The sequence below is a fragment of the Lissotriton helveticus genome, chromosome 4_1 (assembly GCF_964261635.1).
Source record: "Lissotriton helveticus chromosome 4_1, aLisHel1.1, whole genome shotgun sequence".
Classification (NCBI taxonomy): Eukaryota; Metazoa; Chordata; class Amphibia; order Caudata; family Salamandridae; genus Lissotriton; species Lissotriton helveticus.
In genome coordinates, this window is record NC_136063.1 from 513,499,353 (window position 1) to 513,524,485 (window position 25,133).

General features: G+C 46.6%; 1 long non-coding RNA gene across 1 annotated transcript in view; it reads left to right on the plus strand.

Moving 5' to 3' along the window:
• The window catches only part of LOC144828712 (uncharacterized), a 169,951-nt gene extending 145,226 nt beyond the window's left edge, over window positions 1-24,725 (plus strand). Inside the window, exons 2-4 of the long non-coding RNA XR_013610519.1 lie at window positions 24,217-24,285; window positions 24,388-24,469; window positions 24,653-24,725. This is a non-coding gene — a long non-coding RNA (uncharacterized LOC144828712). The remainder of the gene's footprint in view (window positions 1-24,216; window positions 24,286-24,387; window positions 24,470-24,652) is intronic.
• Window positions 24,726-25,133: the final 408 nt, after the last annotated feature.

The following is a 25,133-nucleotide window of genomic DNA, read 5'->3' on the forward strand; positions in this document are numbered from 1 at the left end:
AGGGGGTGGAGGAGAAATGCACACGGCGGGCAGGGGAGGGGGCGGAGCGGGGAGAGCGGCATGTGGGTGTGAAGAAGCCGGGGCCTTTGAAGTGAAGCTAAGCTTCACTTCAAAAGGTGTCGGGAGGAATGCGGCTGAGGGAACAGACGGCGATTGCGGCTGAGGGAACTGATGTGCACGCGCTTTTAAGCTCAATGCACATGCGCATTGAGCTTAAAAGTCACGGGCACTGCAAGGAATCGCCACGATTCCTTGCTTCTTAGTTAAAGGTTGTTTAAGCCGCAATAGGCTCGCAAGCTCGATGCGCATGCGCATCGACAGGCGAGACCTAAAAATCAATAGTAAATGACACAATATGGTTGTAAGGTTGTTGTTCATTGATAGAATAATATCTGGATGTCAACTCATGAATGTTTATAGGCCATTTGAGGCGTGAACATCATTAATTAAGATTTTTTGGGAAAAAAATATGTGTCTATTTTTGGGGGTTAAGAACAAGATACTGTGGGATTTCTCCTTTTTTCAACCTCTTCTCAATCCAGAGGAGAGGGATTCTATTAAGTAAGTGTCAAATATGGAAACATGAATATGTTTGTGAATAGTTTACATTGATAAATAGAAGTTGTGGATGGAATGTGTATGGATACCTATATGGTGGTTCCTAATGCATGAATCTATGAACAATATCACAAAAGGAGTATGTTTTGTATAGATGCATGTAAATTGGGGGAGTTGTTTACCTAGATACCCACAATGCTGGGTTCTACTTTATGAATCTAAGAACACTGTGGAATAATAATTTAAATAAGGGGAATCTGCGCAGTATTTTGGGATTTTTAAAATGTTTTTATGTGCTTTTTTTAGGTCGAGCCTAGAGCAGCGTATGCGCTGCTTGCTCGATTTTTAGTTAGGGGGTTTTCAAAGTGCTACCACACGCTTTGGCTGGCCTACCGCTTGAGTACACGCGAGCGTGCACATGCGCCGCCGTCATCTGTCTTTCACGTTTCATTAAGCATTAGGTCGAGCCTATAGCAGCGCATGCGCTGCTTGCTTGACTTTTTGTAAGGGGGTTTTCAAAGTGCTACCCCACGCTTTGGCTGTGCTAGCGCTTGCGTTCACGAACGCAGCTGCCATCTGTCTTCCACAAGCGTGTGGACGCTGCAGCTGCTTTCACTTTCGCAGCCGTGCGCCCACTCGCTCCTCCCTGTCTTTGTCCATGTTGAAGACCGCTTGTTTCATTAGCACTGAACCTTTTTGTTTCACCCTTGGTCAGCCAGCGTGTGCTTATTGATTTACTTCAACAATTGGATCTGACTTTCAGGTATTCACATTCCACATTTAGACTTCACGGCTGAGATAAAGTCAATGAAGGAACGTACTCTTCAGACACTGTGTATTGCTTCCCTGTTCTCTCCTTCAAACACCTCAAATGCCTTATCTTCATTACTCTTGTCAGCGCCACAATCCTGATCACCGTTAACACACTTTGCATTACTCACCACATTCTGGTATAATTGTGAAACGTGCCCTATATACTACAATTATGGCACATAATTTTCACAGCAGGACCTGAACTGGATGTGACCATATGGTTTACACTGTTGCACTATTAACACTTACTTTTCTGATTGCCACTATTGTTGTTTATTTTTTTTTAAGTTCAGAATTTTTTTGGGGGGAGTTTAAGAGATGATCAGCATGTAAAACAATCTTAAGTACAAAGTAATATTACATGTAAGAAACAAGAAAACATGAAGGAGGCAAACTCAAGGGAACCAATAAGGGGTACAAAATTAAATAAATTACAAAATACATAAGTGACGTGCAAGAAATCATATAAAGAATAGAATACAATATCGTTGCAACATTACATTGGTGTGAAGGTAAGTCAACAAGCAGGACTACAGGATATATATGAGCGTAAGCAGCCATATTTTAAGAACGCTAGTGTAAAAGGAGGTCATGGTGGTTTGTGTAAATCAAAGTATCCATCCAGGGAAGTCCAGAGTTTCCTATGTGGGGGCGCCAGGGGGTGGAGGCAAGGGCTAAATTATCGGCTCCTCTGAGATTTGAGACCCAATTGAGCCAGTGGGGGAAGGAGGCTTTAGCAGTGTCCTTCCAGTTGTTTAGTATGATCTTAACCGCCACCGTCAGTAGAAGGTCAAGAAGGGCTTTGTCATTGTCATTGAGTGTGTTGGTTTTGGCAAACCCCAACACGAGGGTTGAGAATTCTCTCGGAATTGAAACGTGTAAGACTTTGGTGACGAAATCAAAGATTCTGTCCCAGTAGGTGGTGACACATGGGCATGTAAGAATTAAGTGTTCGAGATCCCCGCTTTCTACCTTGCAATTCCAACAGATGTCATCTTCCCTAATGTTGTGCAGGAATAGCCTCTTAGGCGTCCAGAAGGCTTTATGGAGAAGCCAGAACTTAGTTTGGGACAAAGTGGGGCTAATTTTGTGACGTGTGGTGGATTCCCAAGTTCTGGCCCACTCTATGTCAGAAGTTGGTGTTGATGAATAAGAATCCCAGAACACCCTCAGAGAGTCAGTCAAGGTGGAAACTTGTGGGCGGATTAGTTTGTAGATTCTCGAAGCTTGATGGCCGAGTTTGTTGAGTGTGCGGAAAAAGTCGGGGAGGGAGGGGATGCGATCACTTAGGTCTGCCTTCGTGAGTGCCACTTTGATGTTTAGAAAGTTATAGAATTCCATGTGTTGGAGTTGATATCTGGTTTGTAATGCGCTAAAAGGGAGCGGTGACGAGCCCTCATGGAGTTGGTGCGGAAAGTGTATCCCTTTGGCTATCCATGAGGCGAGGTGTAGTGGTTTCCCCTTGTATGTTAATGTGTTGTTCTGCCAGAGTGATTCCCATCTAGACTTCCGGAACTGGTTTGGCAGATGTTTGCTCACTTGGAGTAAGGCCGTTTTGGTATTCTTAAAAATGGGGCAGGAGCCTAGGGTTGGGTTATTTTAATGGTGAGAAGGGTGGCGGGATCAAGGCCTTGGAGGAGGGATTTTTCCACAGACAACCACACCGGGGTGTAGTCCGACTGTGGCGTTAACCAATATGAGCCTTGTCTGGCTGGAAAGGCAGTTTGATATAGTTTAAAGTCCGCCAGATTAACGCCTCCTAGGTTTTTATCCAAACGCAGCTTTTTTAGGCTAATTCTGGCTTTTTTGCCTTGTCAGAGGAAAGAGGAAATCAATTTGTCCAGCTTGTTGTGGAATTCTTTGGAAAGGACGAGGGGTAGCATCGTGCTAAGGTAGTTGACTGAGGGGGACACCATCATTTTTATGGTCTCTACACGACCCCACCAGGTGATGAACCGGGGAGACCAACCATCGAGTAGGCGTTTAATTTTGGTAAGGGTCGTGGATTCATTATGTCTAAGTGTGCCCAGAAGAGAGTCGGTAAATTCCAGTCCCAGGTATTTAATAGCGTCCGTTTGCCACGTTAGTCCTGAGTCTCCTAGGACCTCCTTGTTGGTGTGGACATTTAGAGGCTTTACTTCGGACTTATCTCTATTTAATTTATATCCCGATAGGGCTGAGTATTTCTCGATGGAGGACATGAGTCCAGAGATAGAATTAGCGGGGTCTTCTGTAGCGATTAAGATGTCATCAGCGTAGGCTGCTAATTTTACCCGAGTGGCACCGAAAGAGACACCAGCTATTTCTTCGTTGCGCATTATGTCAGTTAAAAGGGGTTCAAGGGCTAGGAGGAAAAGTGCAGGCGAGAGTGGGCAGCCTTGCCTGGTGCCCTGGTAGAGTCTGAACGAGCTGGAGAGGGTACCATTAATTGCTATTCTGGCTGACAGTGAGGAGTAAAGGGCCATCACCATTGTAATGAAGGATTGACCAAGGTTGAAACTGTGCATACATTGTTAGAGGAAAGACCATAAGACCTTATCGCAGGCCTTTTCTGCGTCCAAGGTTATCGACACCAATGGGGAGGTAGAGGTCTTAGCTTTTTCTAATAAGTGACACAATAATCTAGTGTTGTCATTCGACATTCGATGTTTTAGGAAACCAACCTGTGCTGGGCCAATCAGTTTGGGAAGGAGAGTATTTAATCTATTCGCCAAGATTTTGGCATAAATCTTGCAGTCAAGATTTATCAAAGATATGGGGCGGTAATTCTTGGTGAGGAGAGGGTCTTTACCCTCTTTCGCGATGACTATGATTGTGGCTTCACTCATTGAGGGGGAAACGCTACCACTGATCGCTGTAGAGTTAAAAAGGGAGTGGAGCGCGGGGTTGAGTTGGTTACTGAAGGCCTTATAAAAGGCCGCGGAAAAGCCATCCGGCCCGGGGGCCTTATTGCTCTTTAACGTTTTGATGGCCGCCGTAATCTCTTCGCGCGTGATGGGGGACCCAAATTGAGATTTATTGTCTTCCGATAATTTTGGAAGATGTAGGGACTCAAGATATTCAGTGCAGGCTGTCATGTCCAATGATTCATCGTTTTTGTATAGCTCTTCGTAAAAAGTTTTGAATGTCTCAAGGATTTTTGGCTGTTTTGTATGGGTGTTGTTTGCGGAGTCCTTTATCGAGGATATAGTGGTTAATCTCTGTTTATGTTTGAGATACGAGGCTAGGAGCTTACCCGTCTTGTTACCCTCGCATAGTTTCAGGGCGTTGAAGAGATTGATCCATACACCCGCTCTCTTACTAGTGATGGTGTTGTACTCATATTTCTTTTGGGTCAAAAGATCTAGAGAGTTGGAATCGAGGGGGTCGGATTTATGGCGGGATTCTAGGAGCCTGATCTGGTGTTCTAGCAGTTCTAGGTCTTTATTTAGAGCTTTGTTAGCTTTAGCTCTGATGTTGATAATGACCCCACGAATCGTAGCTTTCAGTGCGTCCCACAAGGTATTAGGTGAAGTGTCCTGAACATCATTCAATAATAGATATTCCTCAATGGCGTTAGCTATAAGTAGTTTGTTAGAGGGATCGGATAGGGTTTCCTCGTTAAATCTCCATCTCTTAGGGGGAAGAATTGAACGGGAGCCTGCAAGTTTGGTGCGGATACAGGCATGGTCGGATACTAATTTAGGGGCTATTTCAGTTTCCTCTATTAGGTGTGTGTAGGAGCTTGAAAGTAGGATGAAATCAATTCGTGAATACGATTTATGTGGGGCAGAGAAGAAGGTATAGTCCCTACCGTCTGGGTTTTGGAGGCGCCAGGAATCTTTCAGGCAGTATCGCTCACATAGGCGTACGAGGGCTTCGTGTGATCGGGAGGGGTGAAACGTGCATTTGGATTGTCTGTCTAGAATTGGGTCTAGAGGGAGGTTGAAGTCGCCCCCCACTATTAGTAGGTCGTCTTGTGGGATGTGTTCTAACGAGCGAGAGACTGAGTCCCAGAATTCGGGGTCGTCAGAATTGGGGCCTTAGATATTCACCACATGGATAGGGTCGTCTTCCCTTAAGAGGTGTGTCACCAGTAGTCTACCCATAGTATCTTGTGTGTGTGAGACTAGAGTCAAGTTGGCTTTTTTCGCTAGTAAAGTGATAACTCCTCCTTTTTTGTGTGTCGCGGGGGAGCTCAGTATGTGCGATGACCAATGTACGTTCAGGAAACGCATGTCCTCCTCTGACAACTTAGTTTCCTATAGTAAGATGACATCACCTTTTGTTTTAGCAAGGTAGTCGAAGATTTTACGTCTTTTAACCGGATGGTTAAGCCCTTTGACATTCAAGGAGATGACGGTAAGGTCGTCAGCTAATGATTTGGTGCTAGCCATCATAGTGGATCTTACTCGCTAAGGAGCGAACTGGTGGCAAAAGTGTACGGTTAGCGTGGCAACGTGTTTGCCCTCTTGGTTCGAGTGGTGAATGTAGACCTTGATTTGTTGTATGTAGAAGGTGAAGCTTGCATATTTTAATGTTTGGAAATGCAACTTTAACTAAAGGGACCAGGTTGCAGCATGTGGACAACGGTGAGTGTGTTGAGAAAAAGTTGGTGCTGCACCTGCAAAGAACAAACATAAGCATAAAACAGTACAAAAAAGAGCTAGAAACTCTTGGTTTCTGGATCATCTTAACTCTCTGGATCTCCCTCCCAGCCGATTTAAACCAAGGATCCCCCCTCCTCCCCCCCACGCCCCCCCCAATACGTACGTAGGGAGTACGACGACAGTACCCTGCTAGGTAGAACAGGAGTAACCTTAATACAACATAATAACATAATAACATTCCCAGTGATGAAGTACTGTGGGATAGTGTAGCTCCGCTGTAATAGCCGGAGTATCCAAACGATAAGCCATCTAAGGCGGTAATAAAGTCGGTTGGAGTGACTAAGTTGGGAGCTTGATGTGTGAGAACATTGGCATAATATGATAACCAAACAAACCAGCATAGGGTTGAGGAACCCGTAAGTCAAGGAGATAACAAGGATCTAAACGAATTACAAGTCTGGGTACATAGAGACAGACTGATTGCGGCGGAGGCAGCTTGTGGATAAGAGTACATCACAAGAGAACAGAGTGTACTATGTACAGTGTTAGTGGCAGACAACCCAACTCTTAAAGTCTTAGATTATAAACTCACAGACCGTGGGAACACTTAGGCAGGATGCCGCACTTCTTGAATATAACTGCTTCTGTCTAGGAGTCCATACCGTCAAGCACATCTCGGGTCTGTAGATAGCAAAACCTCAGTTCTGACAAAGCATGACATCAGTGGAACGCTGAGGCTGCATCATGAGAGATTGGGGTAGTAGTTTTCCTTTTGTTGGAGAGTCCGGTAGATTGGTCCATTTCTTGTGTAGAGTGATCTTCGAGTAGGTGTGCAAGGATCTTGGGATCCGTGAAGAATCTGGGACGGCCGTCCAACACGATCTTGATTTTGGCGGGGCCTGCGAAGGAGAAGGTGATGTGTTTGGATCTGAGCTTGTCGCGCAGGTCTAGTAACCCCTTGCGCACTTCCACCGTGTCTTTCGAGTAATCCTGTGTGAAGATGATTCTCTAGGCCCTCCCATAGTATGGAGTGGTTTTTCCTTGCGTATTTAAGGATCATCTCAATGTGCTGGAACCTGAGTGGCTTACAAATCAGTGGTCTGGGGCCTTTGGAGTTTTTGCTAGTGAAAGTGGGGATCCTGTGTGCCCTGTCTAATTCGAGGCCATGAGGGAAGACTAGTTTGGTGACCATGGGGATCCATGACTCCAGGAAGGCAACGCAAGAATCCGCATCTTTCTCAGAATTCTCCGGCACGCCAAATATTCTAATGTTCCCCCGTCTGTTCCGATCTTCTAATTCAGCGGTGTGGCGTCTAAGAGCGTCAGTTGCAACTTCTAGTCGTTGGATTTTCTTCGTTGATTGTCTCGATAGATCCTCCATGTCGCTAATGCGTTGTTCGGCCGCTCCCAGACTCGTGTTCAGGGCGCTCATGTCTGCCCTAATCGCTGTCAATTCAAGTTGCATTGAATCAGTGTTAGCCTTGGTAGATTTGGAGATCTCGTGGAGGTCCGCTAACTTCTTAAGGATCATGTCCATCGTGGCCGCCATGTCTGCTTTGCTTTTTATAGGCGATTCTGAGATCGTTGGTTCTGGCTTAACCTTCTTAATAATGTTTCTATCTTCCCTGTTAGACATAATGGCAGAGAAGAGAGGCGACCAAAACGACAGGAAGTGCAGAAGGACTCGGCAGGAGAGCTTGGTAGGATTTCCAGTCACAGTTATCACTTTGCGTGAGTAGTTCAAGCGTGCTGAAAGGAGCCAGAGTTACAGATCTTCGCTTATCATGTGGAGGTTAGCAGTGTCCGGACTTGATGAGGAAGTGTGAATGAAGGCGAGAGCTATGAGCTCTACTAAGAGGCAAACAGAAGTGGCCCGCACCTGTATAGTATCTGGTAGGGCAGGTGAACGCAGATGGAGAGCTGGCTGGTAGCACAGGATATGGGCAGCCCTCCTCGTAGTGTGGAGACAGGAGGGGCTTGAAGATCAGCCCCTCTGACAATGTATGGCAGCTCCGATGTGCGGTAAACCCCTTGCAGTGCTTAACTGTGCTTTTGACGGGCACAGGTTTTCTTTCTCCCCTGTAGGGCCTCACAGAGAGATCATTTGGTGGAAGACGGTCGCGCTATGGAGCGAGTGACTACACCATTAGGAATGATTGAAATAACATCGGGGCTCTGAGGGCGCCGCCATTTTGGGGTCAGGCAAGTCGGGCCGATTCTCAGGCTGTGGTGGCGTACACGTGAAGTCCTCTCCCCTCAGTGGGGGTCCGATGGTAGTGAAGGGTGTGCTGCCCTATTTCTGTGCCTTGTGGATGGCGAACGTTGGTAGGAAGAGCTAGAGTAGCCTGCTGCGTCAGGCCGAGATTCCAAGACCGGGCGCCGCCATTTTATGAGCCTCTCGGGGCCGGAGCGCGGGCTGAAGCAGTTTCGAGCAAATACCACAAACAGAGGTCCAGGACTGCAAATCAGGGCACCGGAGGGTATTGTAGGACTCCGTGCATCGTTGGCTCTGGTTTCCGCTCGTTTGTATGTAGGGGAACACCGGGAATAAGGCCGTAGTCGCTCTCCTGACTACGGAGCTCCGGATCAAGCGGCCATTGCTACCGCCGTCCAAGCCACGCCCCCCCACTATTGTTGTTTATTTACAGAATTGTGCCAATGAAATTTATTTTAGCATTTATGGGGCGGAAATGTACCTTGCAAATGTACCTGGTATCCTGGTTTTTATTTTGGCCTGGTGTCATGCTAATTTAGGCATGTGAACAAAAGCCTAGGCTTGCCCCTTGAAACAAGTGTGAGTGTATAAACTTACTTGTTAATAGAGATCCACAACAGGAGGCTACTGGAGTTGGTCCGGCGAGAAACCTGCAAAGAGAAGAAAGACAATGGAATAAGAACAGAATAGACAGCAAAGAAAGAAAAAATGAAAAGAAACGAAAGAAGGAAACAGAGATAGTTAAAAGGGAGAAAGGGTGAAAGAAAGAGACTCTAAATGGTCAGGAAAAGAAGACGCAGAACTTGAAGCGCGGCATCAAAGTGGGCGAAAAGGTAGTGGCCAGAGGAAGAATAGAACTGGGAAGAATGGGAAAGTGGAAGTTGGGCCTCCAGGCAAACAAGGTGGCTTTCGAAGGAGGAAACCTTGGAGAGGCGGAAGAAGACAGCAAGCCTGATGTATGGTCCAAAGAGTGGTGGTTGCCTCCAGGGACGGCCGAACCAAAAGAAACCACCACAGTCCTGGAGGATTGTGGCCAAGGGAATAAAAGTGATTAACTCAAACTACTGGTGCAGAAATTTTGAACACGGATGGCAGAAATCCTACACCAAAAACAACTTTTCAGACAAATGTTTATTTTGATTTAGCTACTGTCCCTGTATTCTGCCAACTTTTCCTCCTGGAGCAAACGGAGGGAAGGGCCGCAACAGCAGTAGTAGTCACTCAGTTTATAGGGTGGATAAAGCAGAACTTTATTTTTTATATTTTCACCAATTTTTACCTTGTATTGTTTTTGTTTTCTTTGAGGGAGGTCACCCAGAGGGAGGAAACACTGCATAGGTATGGGGGGGGAAAGATAATCAGACTCTGAAGAGAATGCCCAACTCCACACCTCCACAAAGTGGTGTCAGGAGTAGGATTGTGGACTATGAATGCTGCAATTGATAAACTAGAGAAGGGTCAGCAGAAACAGGAGAACAGGAGTGGGCCTTGGAGAGGTTCATCCGCACGTCACAGCAGTTGAAGAAGTCTGTAGACACAACAAATTAGTCAGTTTTCCCAAAGTCAGGATGCGGCTATCAGAAAGTTATCAGATGTGCTAATACAGTAGAGGGGACTTACTCTCTGTAATTTTACAGAAGTATACTGCAGGAGAGGACCCTTTTTTTTTTTTACCAACTTTGACTATAAAGCCCAAAGTGCAACCTCACCTTGAGAAAAATGGAGACAGCTTATTGTGCTGTTACTTACTGAACGATTAAAACCCACATAACAGGCTGCTAATCACAGAGGTCTCACACCATAGAAAGGCATTCTAGAGAAGTTGGCTACTGGCGGTGAAACATATAGGATTACATCTAGACAGGACAAACAGTGATCTGGGGAGACTCCAAACACCCTTAGCTACTAAATTAAGAAAGTAGCAGACAAATGGCTAAAATCGGAAACTTTTTCGAAAGGAGAGATATTGGAGACAATGTATGTAGAGCAGTTCTTACACACTCTTAGCCATCAGGTGCAGAGATGGGTGAAACAACAAAGCAAGCTCATGTTGAACACAGCCATTGAAACTGCTACTGTATTTTACTAAGCATGAGCTGCGGGGTTATAAGGAGAAACATTCTGTGAAAGATAAAAGACAGGACTTGAAAAAGGGTTAATAACCCCACTAGGGGTAAAAATGTAGATTTTGAGTAAAAGAATGTCAAAAGAGAATACAATACTACCGCAAGGTCCACAATGTCTCAGTTGTGGCTGTAGTGGACATATCAATTGGTTCTGCCTGAAAAAATGGGAAGAGAAAAAGATCTGAATGCAGGGGAAAATATTGAGCAATGCAAGATTTAAATTAGTGCAGTTTAATTATCTGCACAGGACTTATTAAACTCTGCTGAAATTGGGAAATATCTATGCTGGGAGATGCATCACACTACACAAAGACAGTGCCCAGAGACCAGTCTGGAAAGGACAGTTGAAAGAAGAACCACCCTAAACAGATTTTATCTTTTCAGGCAGTCTATGAATCTCCTGTCTGTCAGGTTTGTATAAAAGCTGGACTACTAGCCCACTTATTCCAATTCCATGTTCTCTATTGCCAAGAAGTGCTTCACAGAGTACTCAGATTACTGTTATGCAACCAAGGCTGGTGCTTGCCTTACAGACAAACTCCTAGAAGAGAGGGGATATCACCTGAGAAGTAGATTTCTTGCTGGAGGAGAAGAATACCTATCCTGAAGTACCTAGGTGCCTGTTTACCTGCTCAGAGAGGGAAGGAGTCTTCCATCCCTGCAGTAAGAGAGACTGGTGAGGAATGAATGAGGTGCATGGCTGGCCTCCGCATTGTCTGTGGGGTTCTCACAAGAGAGGAATCTATTGGACCCAAACGTCACAGGGCCTTCTGACTCTCCATAATGATTCCTGACCGGAACCGTGACTCTATACAGCAATTGAAGAAGCCTGATTGACCTGTGAGTGCGTGTTGTGAGCAGCCTATGCCTGACTGCAACTGCCTTAGCTGAGATCAGCTTGTGTGTTGTCATATCTGCCCAAGTTGTGATCGGTGTGTGCATGGCTGTAGTTACCCGAACTGTGCTCAGCGCCTGCCAGGATTCGAGGGTCAAAGTGTTGCCATGCTGTGCATGGGTACAGTGCCAAGGTGTGAACAGCCTGTGCGGATGCTGCAACTGCCAAATTTGTCCACAGCCTGTACACTGCTGCAGCATGATCAACCCGCAGGAGGTTGCACCATCCAAGGGTCACCAGATCCAGTCAGGTCTTTCTTGATGTCCTGACAGCCCCAACATAGGCTCGTCATCAAGACCCCAAAATCCGGGAAACTTACTGTTGGTTCGGTCTGCACCACACGGATCAGGATTGCCACCCTCTGCTCCTGCCTGCCAAATTACCTGGAGTGGACACACTGCCGTACGCTGCCCCAGTTCCCAGGTGAGAGACATGGTCTCTGCTGGCATCTGTGATGCCACTCAGTGGGAGTTTGCAGACGAGCCCGAGGGCTCGGGCATGCAAGGCTGACCTGTGAGGATTGATTCCACTCCAAAGTGGTGAGCAAATAACTGAAACTGAGCGCACATACCATCAACCTGCACCTGAGCTATATACTATATACTACTGTCATCTCATAGGATGGGGGGGGGCACCCAGACCTGGGGAAAGAGCTTGGGGACATGGGGAATAGCAAGGGAATTGAGAAAGTGCAACACTAGCCAAATAGCGCCCAAGATACATACAGCCTGATTCATCAAGCCGAAATCGGCTCGCAAAGGGCCAGATTCTGAGAATCTGGCCCTTTGCAAGCGCTATTTTTGCATTTGGGATTCATCATCCCAAATGCAAAAATCGGCAAATAGCGATTTCGCTATTTTGTGAGGAATTACCTTTAAGGAATCTCTATTTGAGATTCCTTAAATGCAATTCATCATCCATTTAAAAATTGCGAATTCCCAATTTCGGGCCGCTATTTACCGCGAGGTCAAACCTCGTGGTAAATAGCGAAAACTTAGAAAAATGCTTTTAAAAGCATTTTTCTAAGTTGCATGTTGCACACACACATGTCCTTTGGACATGTGTGTGCGCAACACCTGTTTCAATTTGCATTTAAGGGGTGCTACAGGGTGTCCTTTGGACACCCCTGGCACCCTTTAAATCGCTATCTTATTTGCGATTAGCTAATTGCTAATCGCAAATAAGGAATACTCCCCATTCATTCCTATGGGCCTTTTGGCCCATAGGAAAGAATGGGGAGTTATTCCTTATTTGCGATTAGCAATTTGCTAATCGCAAATAAGGAATGTGTAGGAATCGCATTTCTTTATGCAATTCCTACATGAATCCCGTTTTGCAAGTCCTTAATAGCGATTCGTTATGAATCGCTATTAGGGGCTCGCAATACGGGAGATTGATGAATCAGGCCGTATATTGTTTATTTTATTAATGGTGTGTAGTATTGTGTACTGTTGTGTGATAAAGTACTTTCTTTCTCGAAAAGATAAGCACTTGGTTTAACATTCCCTTATTGAATTGTTAATTTCTGAACTCTGAGATCAAGTACCCACACTACCTCCCTGAGAAGCCTACGAGTGGTCGCCATCGCTATCACTGAGAGCCAGGTGTGGAAAAGGTTGTACTTGGCCCAGTTTGCAAACTCATAGTAGGACAGAGTCCAGGACATCAGAGGAAAAGGACCTCAAGCCTCTTGACCCCCAGTAGTGCCTGTGGTCCCCCAAACAGGATCTGATAGTGGGCGAGAGATGTGGTGCTAGAACCCAATAGACAAATGTTACAAACAAAATGACATATGTGCTGTGAACAAGCCCAGTTTAAAAGTATAGCAGAAACTGTGGAAGTGTGATGGAAATGGAGGAAAGGCAGCCTTCAAACTGCACTAAGGAAGAGACATTCCCAGTAAAGGAAGAGGGGAAGGCAAAAAAAAGATGAATGGGAAGCCTGTTACGCTTGGTGGTTCTGTGATAATTGCTTATGACTGTCAGCCACCACTGCCGTACTCGCTGATTTTTGTGTTTGTAATAGTCAAATGTTATTTGTACTTTGAAAAAAATAAGATAAAAACAGGACTTAGCACTCAGCAAACCAAAACAAAAGTCAAATAAAAGACAAGTCTAGTATATTGTCAATGAATATTTGCTTTAGTTCTATCATGAAATAATTATTGACCTTATTTGAAAAACAATGGGGCTTCCTTTAAGTGTTACATTCTCCTTTAAAGGAGCGCCTATAACTGCACCTTTGCTTTTCCTAACGGTCCTCATCAGATGCAAGTCAAGAATGCAAAGTGTTTATCTCTTTCTCTGATTTTGCAAGCTTGCCCCAAATTGTCTCTTAAACATTTCAGATTGGATAATTACAATCCATTATATTTCTTTATCTACTATTTACCATGAAATGGAAGTCTAGCTCCAGTAGAAAGTTGTCAGACCCAAACAGTTAAGCCTTTTGCAACAAAATAGGGTTGCCAACTTTCCCAGAGCAAAATACAGGCTATCTATTCACATTTTGAGAATCTGTGTACGAAATGTGCCCCTTCTGTTGTCTTACCCTGGATTTTTTGCTTTTTGCTGGACCCTATATTTTTGCTCGCTGTAGAACCCGGTGCACTTTATCCCTGTTAACCAGTGATAAAGTGCCTGTGATACCCCACCTCTTTTCAATATAGTGTGATTGGCATACCCCTAATAGGCATATTTAACTTACCTGTGGACCCCTAGTATATGGTACAAAATATACGCCTGTAAGTTAAATGTCACTAGTGGACTGCAGTTCCAATTGTGCCATCCACTACATGACAGTGCAAACATGACTGCAGGCACACCTTTTGTAGCCTGGCTATTGCAGTTTTATATTGCACATTTGACTTGTCAAATGACAGTTTAAAACCTGCCTTTTGAATGTATGTATAAGTCACATCTATGTAGGCCTTATTGCCCATAAGGCAGGGTGTATTGAAGGACATCTAGGAATGAAATGTTAAACATGTCCTCCATGCCTCCAAAAGCTATTTTCACTGTAGCAAGTCTGGCTGTTTGATAGGGAAATGCAAATCGTGGTTGGAGAAACAGATAGAAAAATAATTACAAATATATTTGTAATAGTTATTAAATATCCAATTCAATGGTGAAATTGGGTTTTTGATAAATTTTAATGAAAATTTAGTTTTAGAACAATACCTTTTCCCTGCCCAAAGCCTCTGGGGGCCCATTTACATTCAATGTCCCTCTTCTGCCAGCCAGTAATTAGTATTTGCATTGGTATGAATGTTTGTGAAATTCTTCCCAGGAGCAAATAAGAGACTGACCTGAAATGTTCTCTCTGAACTGAATAGAATATGCAGGATGGGTCTGTGAGTGTTAGACGTGCCACTCACCCGCAATATAATGTTAGTCCTCCAATCCCTCTCTGCATAACCCTCAGTGTGGTCTATGAAACCCGTGCTGCCAATTGGTCCGAAAGGGGAAGGGTGTTGGGAGTGAGAGAGGTAGTTAAATCTCTAGGTGTTTTTATCTTAGCGGGCTGGAACGGGTCAGGAAACGGTTCTGGTTTTTGCATGAGGCCTTTCCAGTGTGCGGGGCAGCCAAACTCTTAAAGCAATCAGATAGTACAGATCAGGTCAGCTGATATTACAAATCTGTTGTTAACAGCAAACAAACACACATGGGATTCTATGATTACACTTGCATTACTCTTTACATGCGAAAGCCTCATAACTGTTCTCTAGCAGGTCGCTAGTGACAAAATGCTCAAGGTTCTTGATAATATTAAAAATGCTCAAGCACTGCACCAAATAGTACAACGTAAATGTTCTAGCACGCTTTTAATGATAACAATGTCTATGTGAAATTACTCCAGCAAAAACAAATTCTTGGAGCTATTTACAAAGGGTTTGGTTTAAAAATATTTGTAACAGTGTTCATTTTGCCCAGACCGTTGGAAGAATGACAGAATTTCTGAAGGGGCATAGTGTGCGCAACAGAGAATCGCTAGTTTGTAATTTCCAACAAATTATCATCTGTCTCAACCCAATTGTTAACTGACATAACCGGGGAAGCGTATCTACACCTTGGCCTTGTGTTGTGATACGAAAGCGTAGAGACGTTCCCAGTCTCGAATGTAATCGACTTAAAAGTTGCAAGTCTATTTAAAAGGTTTGGCACTAACCTCACACTGTTGCGGTTATGTTTCTGCATTACGCGAGATATAGTTCTCTTTGTCGTTCTCTTCTGCGGCATGTCTGTTGGAAGCATGTTATGCTCCAGGTGGAAGGAAAGAGCGTGACAGGATTGCCTTCTTTCACAAGGAGCATGTCTAATGCAAGTCTGTTTTGGATTATCATGTCTTCAAAGCAAGCAGTTCCTTGTTAACAACCGTTAATGCACCACTGGTGTTAGCCACAAGTCTATCTCCTAGGGTGGACAATTTCAAATATTCTCATCATTTAGAGCCACTCCTATTGAAGGCATTAAAGAGCCAAAGATATCTCCCTTTATTTGCTCAAAAATACGTCTAATTCTTCTGAGGAAAGTTTCATTCTCTACATTCAGGTTGTCAGTATTGTATATCCGTGGAAAAACTAATGCTGCATAGCAGGTTCACACCCAATTATACAGCAGCTGGAAATAAGCAGACTTGCAACACACATATACTGGATTCATGTCCTATTAGTACTGTGTCCTTCACTAAATAGTTCTTTTCACAGTCGCCCCAACCCACCATTTCTACTGTCTCATTCCCTTCTCTTTTTGTGTTTAAATCTTTTTATTGACATTTTATATGACACCAAATTCTATGACAACATGCAGGCTATGCGGTTCAGAGTACACATAATCGTGAAAGCAAGTTAATTGGCGAGTGCAAAGTTTCAAGTAGGCACTGAAGGAATAGCATTACAATAACCTTAATGGTGTTGATAAGACATTGTAATATGTCTCACACTTACATTCTCAACATGGTGCATTACGTGATTAAATTCGGGACGTAGGGTACAACAACATGAGGGCAAAGTAATCAAATTAGGGATTGGATGGTCTCCAGAGACCTGTTGCCTAGTGTGTTGAAGAGGGGGATTCCTGCTAAAACCTATTGGTGACAGCTCCTTGATTTAGGATCTTGTGAGTGGGACATGTTCTTCCTAGTCTTCTGTACGTGTACTCTGAGAGGCTAAATGTTGGGTTAACTGGTCACGGTCCCCCTCTCGAGGCTCTTCTGTGGTAGCATCCAAGCCCTGCAAGTCTGACACTATATTCTCCCAGTGACTCACCAGAGGTAACATATGAATTCCCAGAAGATCTCTTGGCGCAATGCCACCCCCTCTGCCCTAGCCCAATTGAGTAAGGAGCGGCGCCAAGCTATGGTGTGGGGTGCTATCAGGAATTTCCATCTCTTGGTGATCAAGCGCTTTGCTGCGATCAATCCCAGGTCAGGAAATCAGGAAGTTGCCCTGTTTTTCTTATTCTGACTAAAAAGATGCAGTATGTACACCTCCCGGCGAAAGGGAATATTGCGGGCTGTACAATTGGTCAGCATAGTCACCACATTAGCCTAGTATTCGCCTAGGGCCGGGCAATGCCACAGCATATGAAGTATGTCTGCATCCAATAGGTAGCATCAAGAACAGGCTGCGTCAGATCTAAGGAAGTACTTATTAATTTGGGCTGGGGCGAGGTATGCCCGATGTATGAAAAATTGAATCTACTTGAAACGCTGATTGGGCGGGATATGTGTCGGGTCTGTGAACATACGCCCCAGAGCCTCCTCCCAATGCTAATTTAGAGGGGTACGGTCAGTCTCTGTGTGCTGGCGGAGTGATGACGCGAACCAACAAGTCAGGTGGCCCCCATTTCCTATCACATGTAGATACTGCATTGTATGGTGTGTGGGTGGGTCCTGGGTCAGATTGCCCCATTTGGATGTGAGAGAGGCTATGAGCATACAGTGTAATAAAAATTGCCCGGGGTACATGTTCTCTTCGGACATAAGCTCTGTTTGTGGGATAAGGACGCCATCTTGATAAAGATCCCCGTGTTCTGAATGCCTTCTATGTCCCAGTGTCTCAGCTCGACTGTTGTGGTGCATGTGTCTCCTGGTGTTCCTAATAATGGGATGTTGGGAACATATGGCGTGATAGTCCTGGTGAGGAAAAGGCATCTGCGGAAGCATTTGTAAGCTATGGTGAGTAATAACACTCCCAAGGGTCTGAGTTTCGTGCATGGGTGAAAGATATGCAGCAAGGTGTGATGCAGCAATGGGGGTTGTAATGAAGCTGTGTCTGCTAAGTGTCGTGAAGACAGCCATCGGGCTACCCACTGCAGCTGGGAGGCTGGATAATAGTGTTCAAAATTGGGCACCGCCAACCCACCCTGTTACGTTGGCAGATATAGTTTCCCCTTAGACACTCTAAGCCTTGACGTTCCCCATATAAAGTCCCTAACTGTCTTTTCCCATTAGCGAAAAAAGGAAGGGGAAATGACGATCAATAAGGTAGTGAAATAATAGATGAGACAAGGGAGAACCACCATTTTTACGAGGGAAATCCTACCAGAGAACCCTAATGGGGGGGTCTTCCAGAAGCACATTTGTAACTGGATGGCAGTAGTGGCTCTAATTATGGTACCTTCAAACATATATCTTTGGTACACTTTATGTGAACCCTCAGGTATCTGAAAGGATCTATACACCATGTCACTGGGACTTCCCCAAGGGAGTATCCTGGGTCCAAGTTCGCCTGCAAGAAAGGGGAGGGAATAGATTTTGCGGCATTAACCCTCAGTCCCGATGTTTTGGCAAAACGTGTTAGTGCCACGTCCAAAGAAGGTGGGATGGCATGAAGATCTCACACATACAACAACAGGTCGTCAGCATATAATGAGATTGTGTGTGTGCCATCTCCCAAGGTGATTCCCATGTCTACGTGCGAGCGGATGTAAGCTGCTAATGGTTCAATCGCCAACGCGAAGAGGAGAGGGGACAACGGGCAACCTTGCCTTGTCCCGCGTCTTACCTCAATAGGGTCCAAGACATGAGGAACCGTCCTGACTCGGACTGTCAGGTGTTTGTATAGCAGCTTAACCATACTAAGGGAGTGAGGTCCTATGCCATATCAGACTAGGGTGGCGAAGAGAAAATTCCATTCAAGAGAGTCAAAAGCCTTCTCATGGTCCAGCACCAGGCAACCCGATCGGGGCCAATTTATCGGAGCGTATTCAGCTCTCCTAAAGTATCGACGGATGTTTAGAGCAATATTACGGTTAGGGACAAACCCAGTCTGGTCGGGGTGTACCAGTGTGGGGATAAGTGGCACCAGTTGGTTAGCCAAGATCTTTGCTAAAATTTTATAGTCCTTATTTAATATTGCTATCGGTCTATACAATCCAGGGGAAGTGGGATCCTTACTCGGCTTCATCAAAGAGACCACATTAGCCATTCACAATGAGGGGGGTAGGGTCATATTAGTGATTGCAGAGGTTTACAGGGAGTGTAGACGGGGCACTAGGGTTTCCGCATATGTCTTACAGCAGCGCTTCCCGGACTTTGTCTACTGTCAAGGGGGAGTCCAGTGTGAGGAATTGATCAATCGTCAGTGTGGGCGCTCGACTGCAGTAAAAAAATGCCTCAATGTGTTGATCATCCCCACTCGGTTGGGACGCATACAGTCTAGTATAATGTTTCGTCATCACTGTGTGAATGTCTCGCTTTGTATATTTCCTATGTCCCAGCTCATCTACTAACAGCTGTATGGGGCGTTGCGAGCATTCTTGCCATATTTATTAGGCCAATAATTTACCTGCCTTGCCTGCTGCAGAGTGAAGCGTGCTGAATGCACCAAATAGTTGTGACAGTGCAACCTTTCTAATATCTCCTCTCTTTCTGCATGGGTATCGTCAAGTTGCCTTTGTGTTTCAGGACGGACGATGGCTGATGTTTCCAGTCAGAGTAGCCGCCCCTTGATGGTGGACAGGAATTTGTCTAGCTGTTTGCGAATGCTCCATGTGTGGCCTAAACAATGCCCTCTGGTCACCACTTGAAAGTCCTTGCACTCTGTCAGTGCCGAGAAGGATCTGCCGCCGGAGGTTGTTCGTTGAATGCGGGGAACAGCGGCGAGGGCGAGGCTGGCGGAGCGGAGCTGGCGGGTGGGGGTGTAGAAGCTGAGTCTGCTCTTCAGGTAGGCTGGTCCGGCGTTGTGGAGTGCTTTGTGTGCGTGGGTGAGGAGCTTGAAGGTGATCCTTTTGTCGACGGGGAGCCAGTGTAGGTCTCTCAGGTGGGGGGTGATGTGGCTGCGGTGGGGGACGTTGACGATTAGTCAGGCGGAGGCGTTTTGGATGCGTTGTAGTCGTCGTAGGTGTTTGGCTGGGATTCCTGCGTAGAGTGCGTTGCCGTAGTCTAGTCTGCTGCTGACAAGGGCCTTTGTCACCGTTCTTCTTGTTTCGGTCGGGATCCACTTGTAGATCCTGCGGAGCATGCGGAGGGTGTTGTAGCAGCAGGAGGAGGAGATGGCGTTGACCTGTCTAGACATGGAGAGGGAGGAGTCGAGGATGAATCCTAGGTTGCGTGCATGGTCGGTGGGTATCGGTGCTGTTCCCAGTGTGGTCGGCCACCAGGAGTCGTCCCAGGCTGAGGGGGTGGGTCCGAGAGACATCTAAAACAGAGTTAAAGTCACCCCCCAATAGCCATGGGATATCTTTCCAGCTGGGTAGGAGTGCCGATAGACTGCAGAGGAAGGCATTCTGATCTGTGTTGGGGGCGTAAATGGTACCCAGAAGAATAGGTTGGCTGTTTAATCCACCCCTGAGGAGCACATATCGCCCAGCAGGGTCCACCACCACTTCATCCTCTTCCCATGGAATCCCAGACTTTACCAAGAGAGTGTCCCTCTAGCCATGAATGAGTATTTAGTGCTATAGACTTGACCCCGCCAACAACGGCATAGTGGAACAGCCTCTGGGCTAGTCAGGTGTGTTTCTTGTAATAAAGCGATACTAGTCACTCTGCATTGTAGGTAGGCATTTATAGAGTACTGCTGAGCAGGCTTATGTGCACCCCATACATTCCAGGTGATAATATTTAGGTCAGTCATGGGGCGGTACGAATCAATCAGACTCAACTCATGCAGTAGACTCCGACTGAAGGAGTATACGTAACTGCAACAGGTCTCTGAGCACGGCAACATTTCTGCAGGGAAAAACAAAACTGAAATCAATTGGTCATGCAACATCATAGGAGCGGACCTCCAACAGGGAGATCGGCCCAAACAATCACGCCTTATCATGGCAGTTAGTACATTGCCGTAAGTTGACTCCAGAGGGGTGAACCCAAACAGGGGGGGAAATAGCTTGCGTGTTCCATCCCCAATATAATTGTCTGTGTTAGGTGGCAGTATGTTGGGGCCTTACGTGAGTGACGGTGCAGAAAATGGGGCTTGGAGTGGTGGGAGCGGATATAAGAGGCAATAGAGCAGTGGCACCTTTATTTTGTGCATTCTGGGTACCCGGGGCAGTATATGCCTTGCTCACAAATAATGTCATCCAATGTTTGTGGGGTGATGTCCGGCAGACGAGGGGAACCATCATCTGTCGACCATTCCAGTGTGGTGGCAGCGCCTTCCTGAGATTTTGATGAGGACGCTGTAGAGCTTGACGGCAATGGTGGTCTTGTTGGCTGGAGGGCCGCTGCCACCTGTAATGCCTCCTGGCGTTCCGATCTAATCTGCTCCGGGCCTGGACTGGCCACGAGTGGCCTCGTGTCTTTGCCTCTCCTTCTACGCTGGCCACGACAGGGTATCTTATGAAGCTGGAGGTCCTCTGGGGGCCTAGGCACAGTCGTCAGTCTGATCTCTTCCAGCAAGTCCCAGGCCTCTGAAGGGGAATTTAAATATCGGGTGTTGCCGTTCTGGATGACTTGCAGGCAGCAGGGAAGAGCAGAGAGTATCAAAGATCAAGATCTCTGAGTTATCTCTTGACTGCGCCGAAAGTAGCATGCCTCTTTTGCATTTGTGCAGTGTAGTCTGGGAAGAAGGAGATGGAGACATTTTGTACCTTAGGGCCGGAGTGTTTACCTACTTCCTGCAATATCACATCTCTGTCCCGGAAGTTCAGTAGACGGAACAGGAAAGGGCGAGGATGAGCTCCTGGGGAGGCTTACGAGGTGGACCTCTATTAGCCTGGTCCACTACAAACTGCGGTGAGAGTGAACCCGGGGGAAGTAATTCTCTCATCCAGGACTCCGTGTAGCCCTCGGATCTTGCACTTCTGCTCCCTCTGGCAAACCAATCACCTGTACATTAATGCGGTGCGTCCGCCCCTCTGCGTCATCCACCTTCTCCTCCAGGGTGCAAACCCGATCCATCAGGTCTTGCAGGGTTGCCGTAAGTTTACGGGATCTGGACTGGAGGTCCACAAGTGCCACTTCAGTATCATGTACCTGATCGGCCAGTTGTGTTGGTCAGACCGTAAGAGCGTGAAGTCAGAGGTGATGCTGTCCATCCTTTCCTCCAGGGAGGTGCGTGTCTGCTCTAGTGTTGTGCCTACTTTTCCACCGCCGCCAACACAGAGTCTATTTTGGCTGAGAGGTCAGGCTGGTTCGGCCCTATGGATGCTCCAACACTTTTGGGTGTTCCCACGTTCAGTCTGCGGGATGGAGCATCTTGGTGGGTAGTCGAGCGGAGACAGCCCATCGCTAACTGCTGTGCGCTAGGCATAGGAAGTGGAGTGTGCTCAACTCTTATCGGTGGCCACTGCTGCGTGAGAGATACCCTAGCAATGCGCTGTGCTCACCACTCCTTCTAAGCCGCTTACAAGATGTGCTATCGCTTCCAGGCTGGTTGCAGTATAGGTTCCTTTGAGGTTACTTAAGCACCCGTTCAAGCGGCGTGCCGACCCCCCGCCACACTCCTCTTTATTCGGCTGGTAACACTATTATTTTAGAATTAATTCCCCAGTGCTGGAACAGGGAACAGGGAACTGAGACCAGCTCCCCACAGGGGGGATAGTCAGCACCAATAGGACCCTTATTAAATCTAGGGCCCCCTCCGGTCTCTTACATTGTGCAGTTTGAGAGTACGCTCCTTAGAAGGAAACTACCCCACAGTCTTTTAGAACCTATAGGCCTCTGGACCCTTCGTCTCCGCGACTACATCACTAGTTACTTCCATTGCATCAAGCAGCGCAGGGAGGGATAGCGACCACTCATTGAGTCCACAGAGCAGGGCCAAGCAACAACACCCCCTTTGTTTGGCTGTATATGGCAGCGCCCAGCAGGGCTAATCGCGATCAACTCTCCGGGGCTCCACTACATCTCGGTCCACCATGGGGATGATCAGGCGGGGGTAGTCTAGACCTGACCGGCCTTCGGACCCTCACGTCCCAATCACCTGTACCCAATGCTCAGGCCCTCCATATGAATTGGTGATGAAGCAGGGACAGCTTAGGCCCGAAACGGCCTTTGCACTATGCACTACTCATAAATGTCTGGCGGTTGTCCCCGGCCACAAAACACCCTCTGGCAGCCGTTTGCCACTGTTTAGCCACTTACAAGGGGGGGCCTGGGCCCGATTGACTCCCGGTCCTCCCCTCACCCTGCACCACAGCTCAGTGCCACCGCCGCAGGCTCACCTGGCATCTCCCAAACGAGGGAGTTGCAGGTTTCCCGGAATGGCATCCTCCATCATGAGTGGTGCCTCCAACTGCTACCCCTGCCTCCTGCTGCCTCGCCGCACTGCTACAGGCCTCTTCGTCTGCGCAGTTCTGTCTCAGGTTCGGGCGGCTCCGGAGGGCGCTCCACGCATACCCCAGGCACTGCGGGCACTGCGTCCCTGGCTCCAACGTCAACCGCCTTGTCTGGGGGGAGTCACTGCTGCGGATCTCTACTGCCGCAAGGGAGAGGGTTCCACCTCCGACCCAGTGAGGGCTCCCCTCCATCTCCTGCCCCAGAAGGGACAGTCCCGGCCGCCGATCACCACTTGTTGTCACAGCGGTGGCCAGACTGTTGGTGTAGTTTCAGTTCGCGCCACTGCTCCTCCACAAGGCGCCGCGCTCTCACTGGTCTGCCTCCTATCCCCGTAGCCTTGGACCTGCGTGCACCTCAAGCGCGTGGTAGACCGCGGTTATAGAATTCTGCCACCGCTGCACTCATAAGGGAGAAGGACCTCTCCTCAGTCCCAGCGAGGACTCCTCCCTGTCCTCTAGCCCAGCAGGGCCAGTCTCCAGCTGCCTTTCGCCACGATGCACAGGATAACCAGGGGATGGAACTCTGAGCGCCACTAAAGCACGTCCGCCATCTTAGGTGCTCAGCCAAGCCCCCCATCTCATTCCCTTCTCTTTTGTGAATAATACATATGTTCCCTCTTTTGCCAAATTTAATTTTAACTTTGGATGTAATTCCTTCTTTTCAGTTTCCTCTTTGCCCTTCTTTAGGTTTTTCCTTGGCTCCTGTCTTCGAGATCTCCTCCTTATTGCTTATTCTCTCATTAAGCTAATTTATAATGAACCTTTCAGCATTGTTAATTTTTCATGAAATCTCACTTGAGTCCAGGTCAGTCAAGTTAGAACATGCAAGAGATGAGAAATATTTCACCATATACTTCTTTTTACTCACCTGTGTGTACATTTTTCAAAAATCAAGAAGTAGAGTTTGCCATCTATATGTACAGGTTTGAAGAATTAGTAACAGGTACTTTCCTTAAGGGCAATACCTAATCAGAATAAAACAGCTTAATTGGATCTTGATGATAGAACAAATTCAAACCACTGCACGAACAGGTATATAATAGGGGAAGATTAACTTACATAAAGCCCTCAGCTGCAGAAGTAAGAAGATAAGAGCAAATAAAAATGATTTCCATATGCATAACCATTACATATTCAGATAATAATTGATTATAAACGTTGTACCCAAAACTGCTTTTAGAACTTTATGTGAAATTCTACCATCAGGCTTTTCGATGTAGTTTTGCAATTCTCGCACTTGATGGTTAAATAACAATCCGTGGTCACCAAAATCTTATACATTCTATCTCATTAGTTACCAAAAGTTCAAGATGAAAGCGGTCCCTCTCCACTAACAGAATACGCTGCAAGGACGCATAACTTCGTGAGTTGTTTTACCTGCACCTGTTCTCGCTTTCCTAGCGGTTTGTTATCACCAAAATGTAACTCGTTTTGCAAACAACCCCTCCATGTTTCTTCTCATCAGCTACCCAGGTTGCAAACTAAAGAGGCCCTCCTTCACCTGCGAAAGACCACACAAGGACGCCCATGCGTCTTTCAACAACCAAGTGAGTATTTGAATCACCATCTAATATGGGAAGTCTCCCCGCCCGGTTTAACTACAGCACTGTACCTTAAACGTTTGCGCGCTCCTGAGAACCAAGCACCTTTTTTGATCTGAACAGCCCCGATTTCAGGCTAACTTAACAGACACACTCGACTGGTCTGCTTCTTCTTCTTTTTTATTGTAGTATCTGAACTTGAATACTATGGCTGACATAGAAGAAATTTAATGGAGGAGATCGGTTGTTCTCATAAAGAGGTAATTTTTAAATGTAAGATTAGTATGGAAGGTGTGGATTGAGTGAAAGTGTTCTGACAGAAGTGGTATTATGAGTACCTTTCTTTTTTTATTTCACAGCTCTCTATGGGGCAGATTTACAATAACTGGCGCATCCCCAGGGATGCGCCAGTTATTATGCGCCGCAGCTCCGCCACCCATGGTGCGCCGCATTTACAATGCGGCGCACCATGGGGCAAAAATGGCACAGATGCGTGACGCATCTGTGCCGTAAAGGAGGCGCATTGCTGGAGTTGCGTCGCAAGCGCGACAAAGCTCCAGCAATGCTCTGGGGGGCCCTATCTGTCCAATGCTGCGTCAAGCCTTACGCCTGCTTCAAGCAGGCGCAGGGTTTTGACGCAGCATTGGCCTAAAAGTGCCTGCGTGAAACC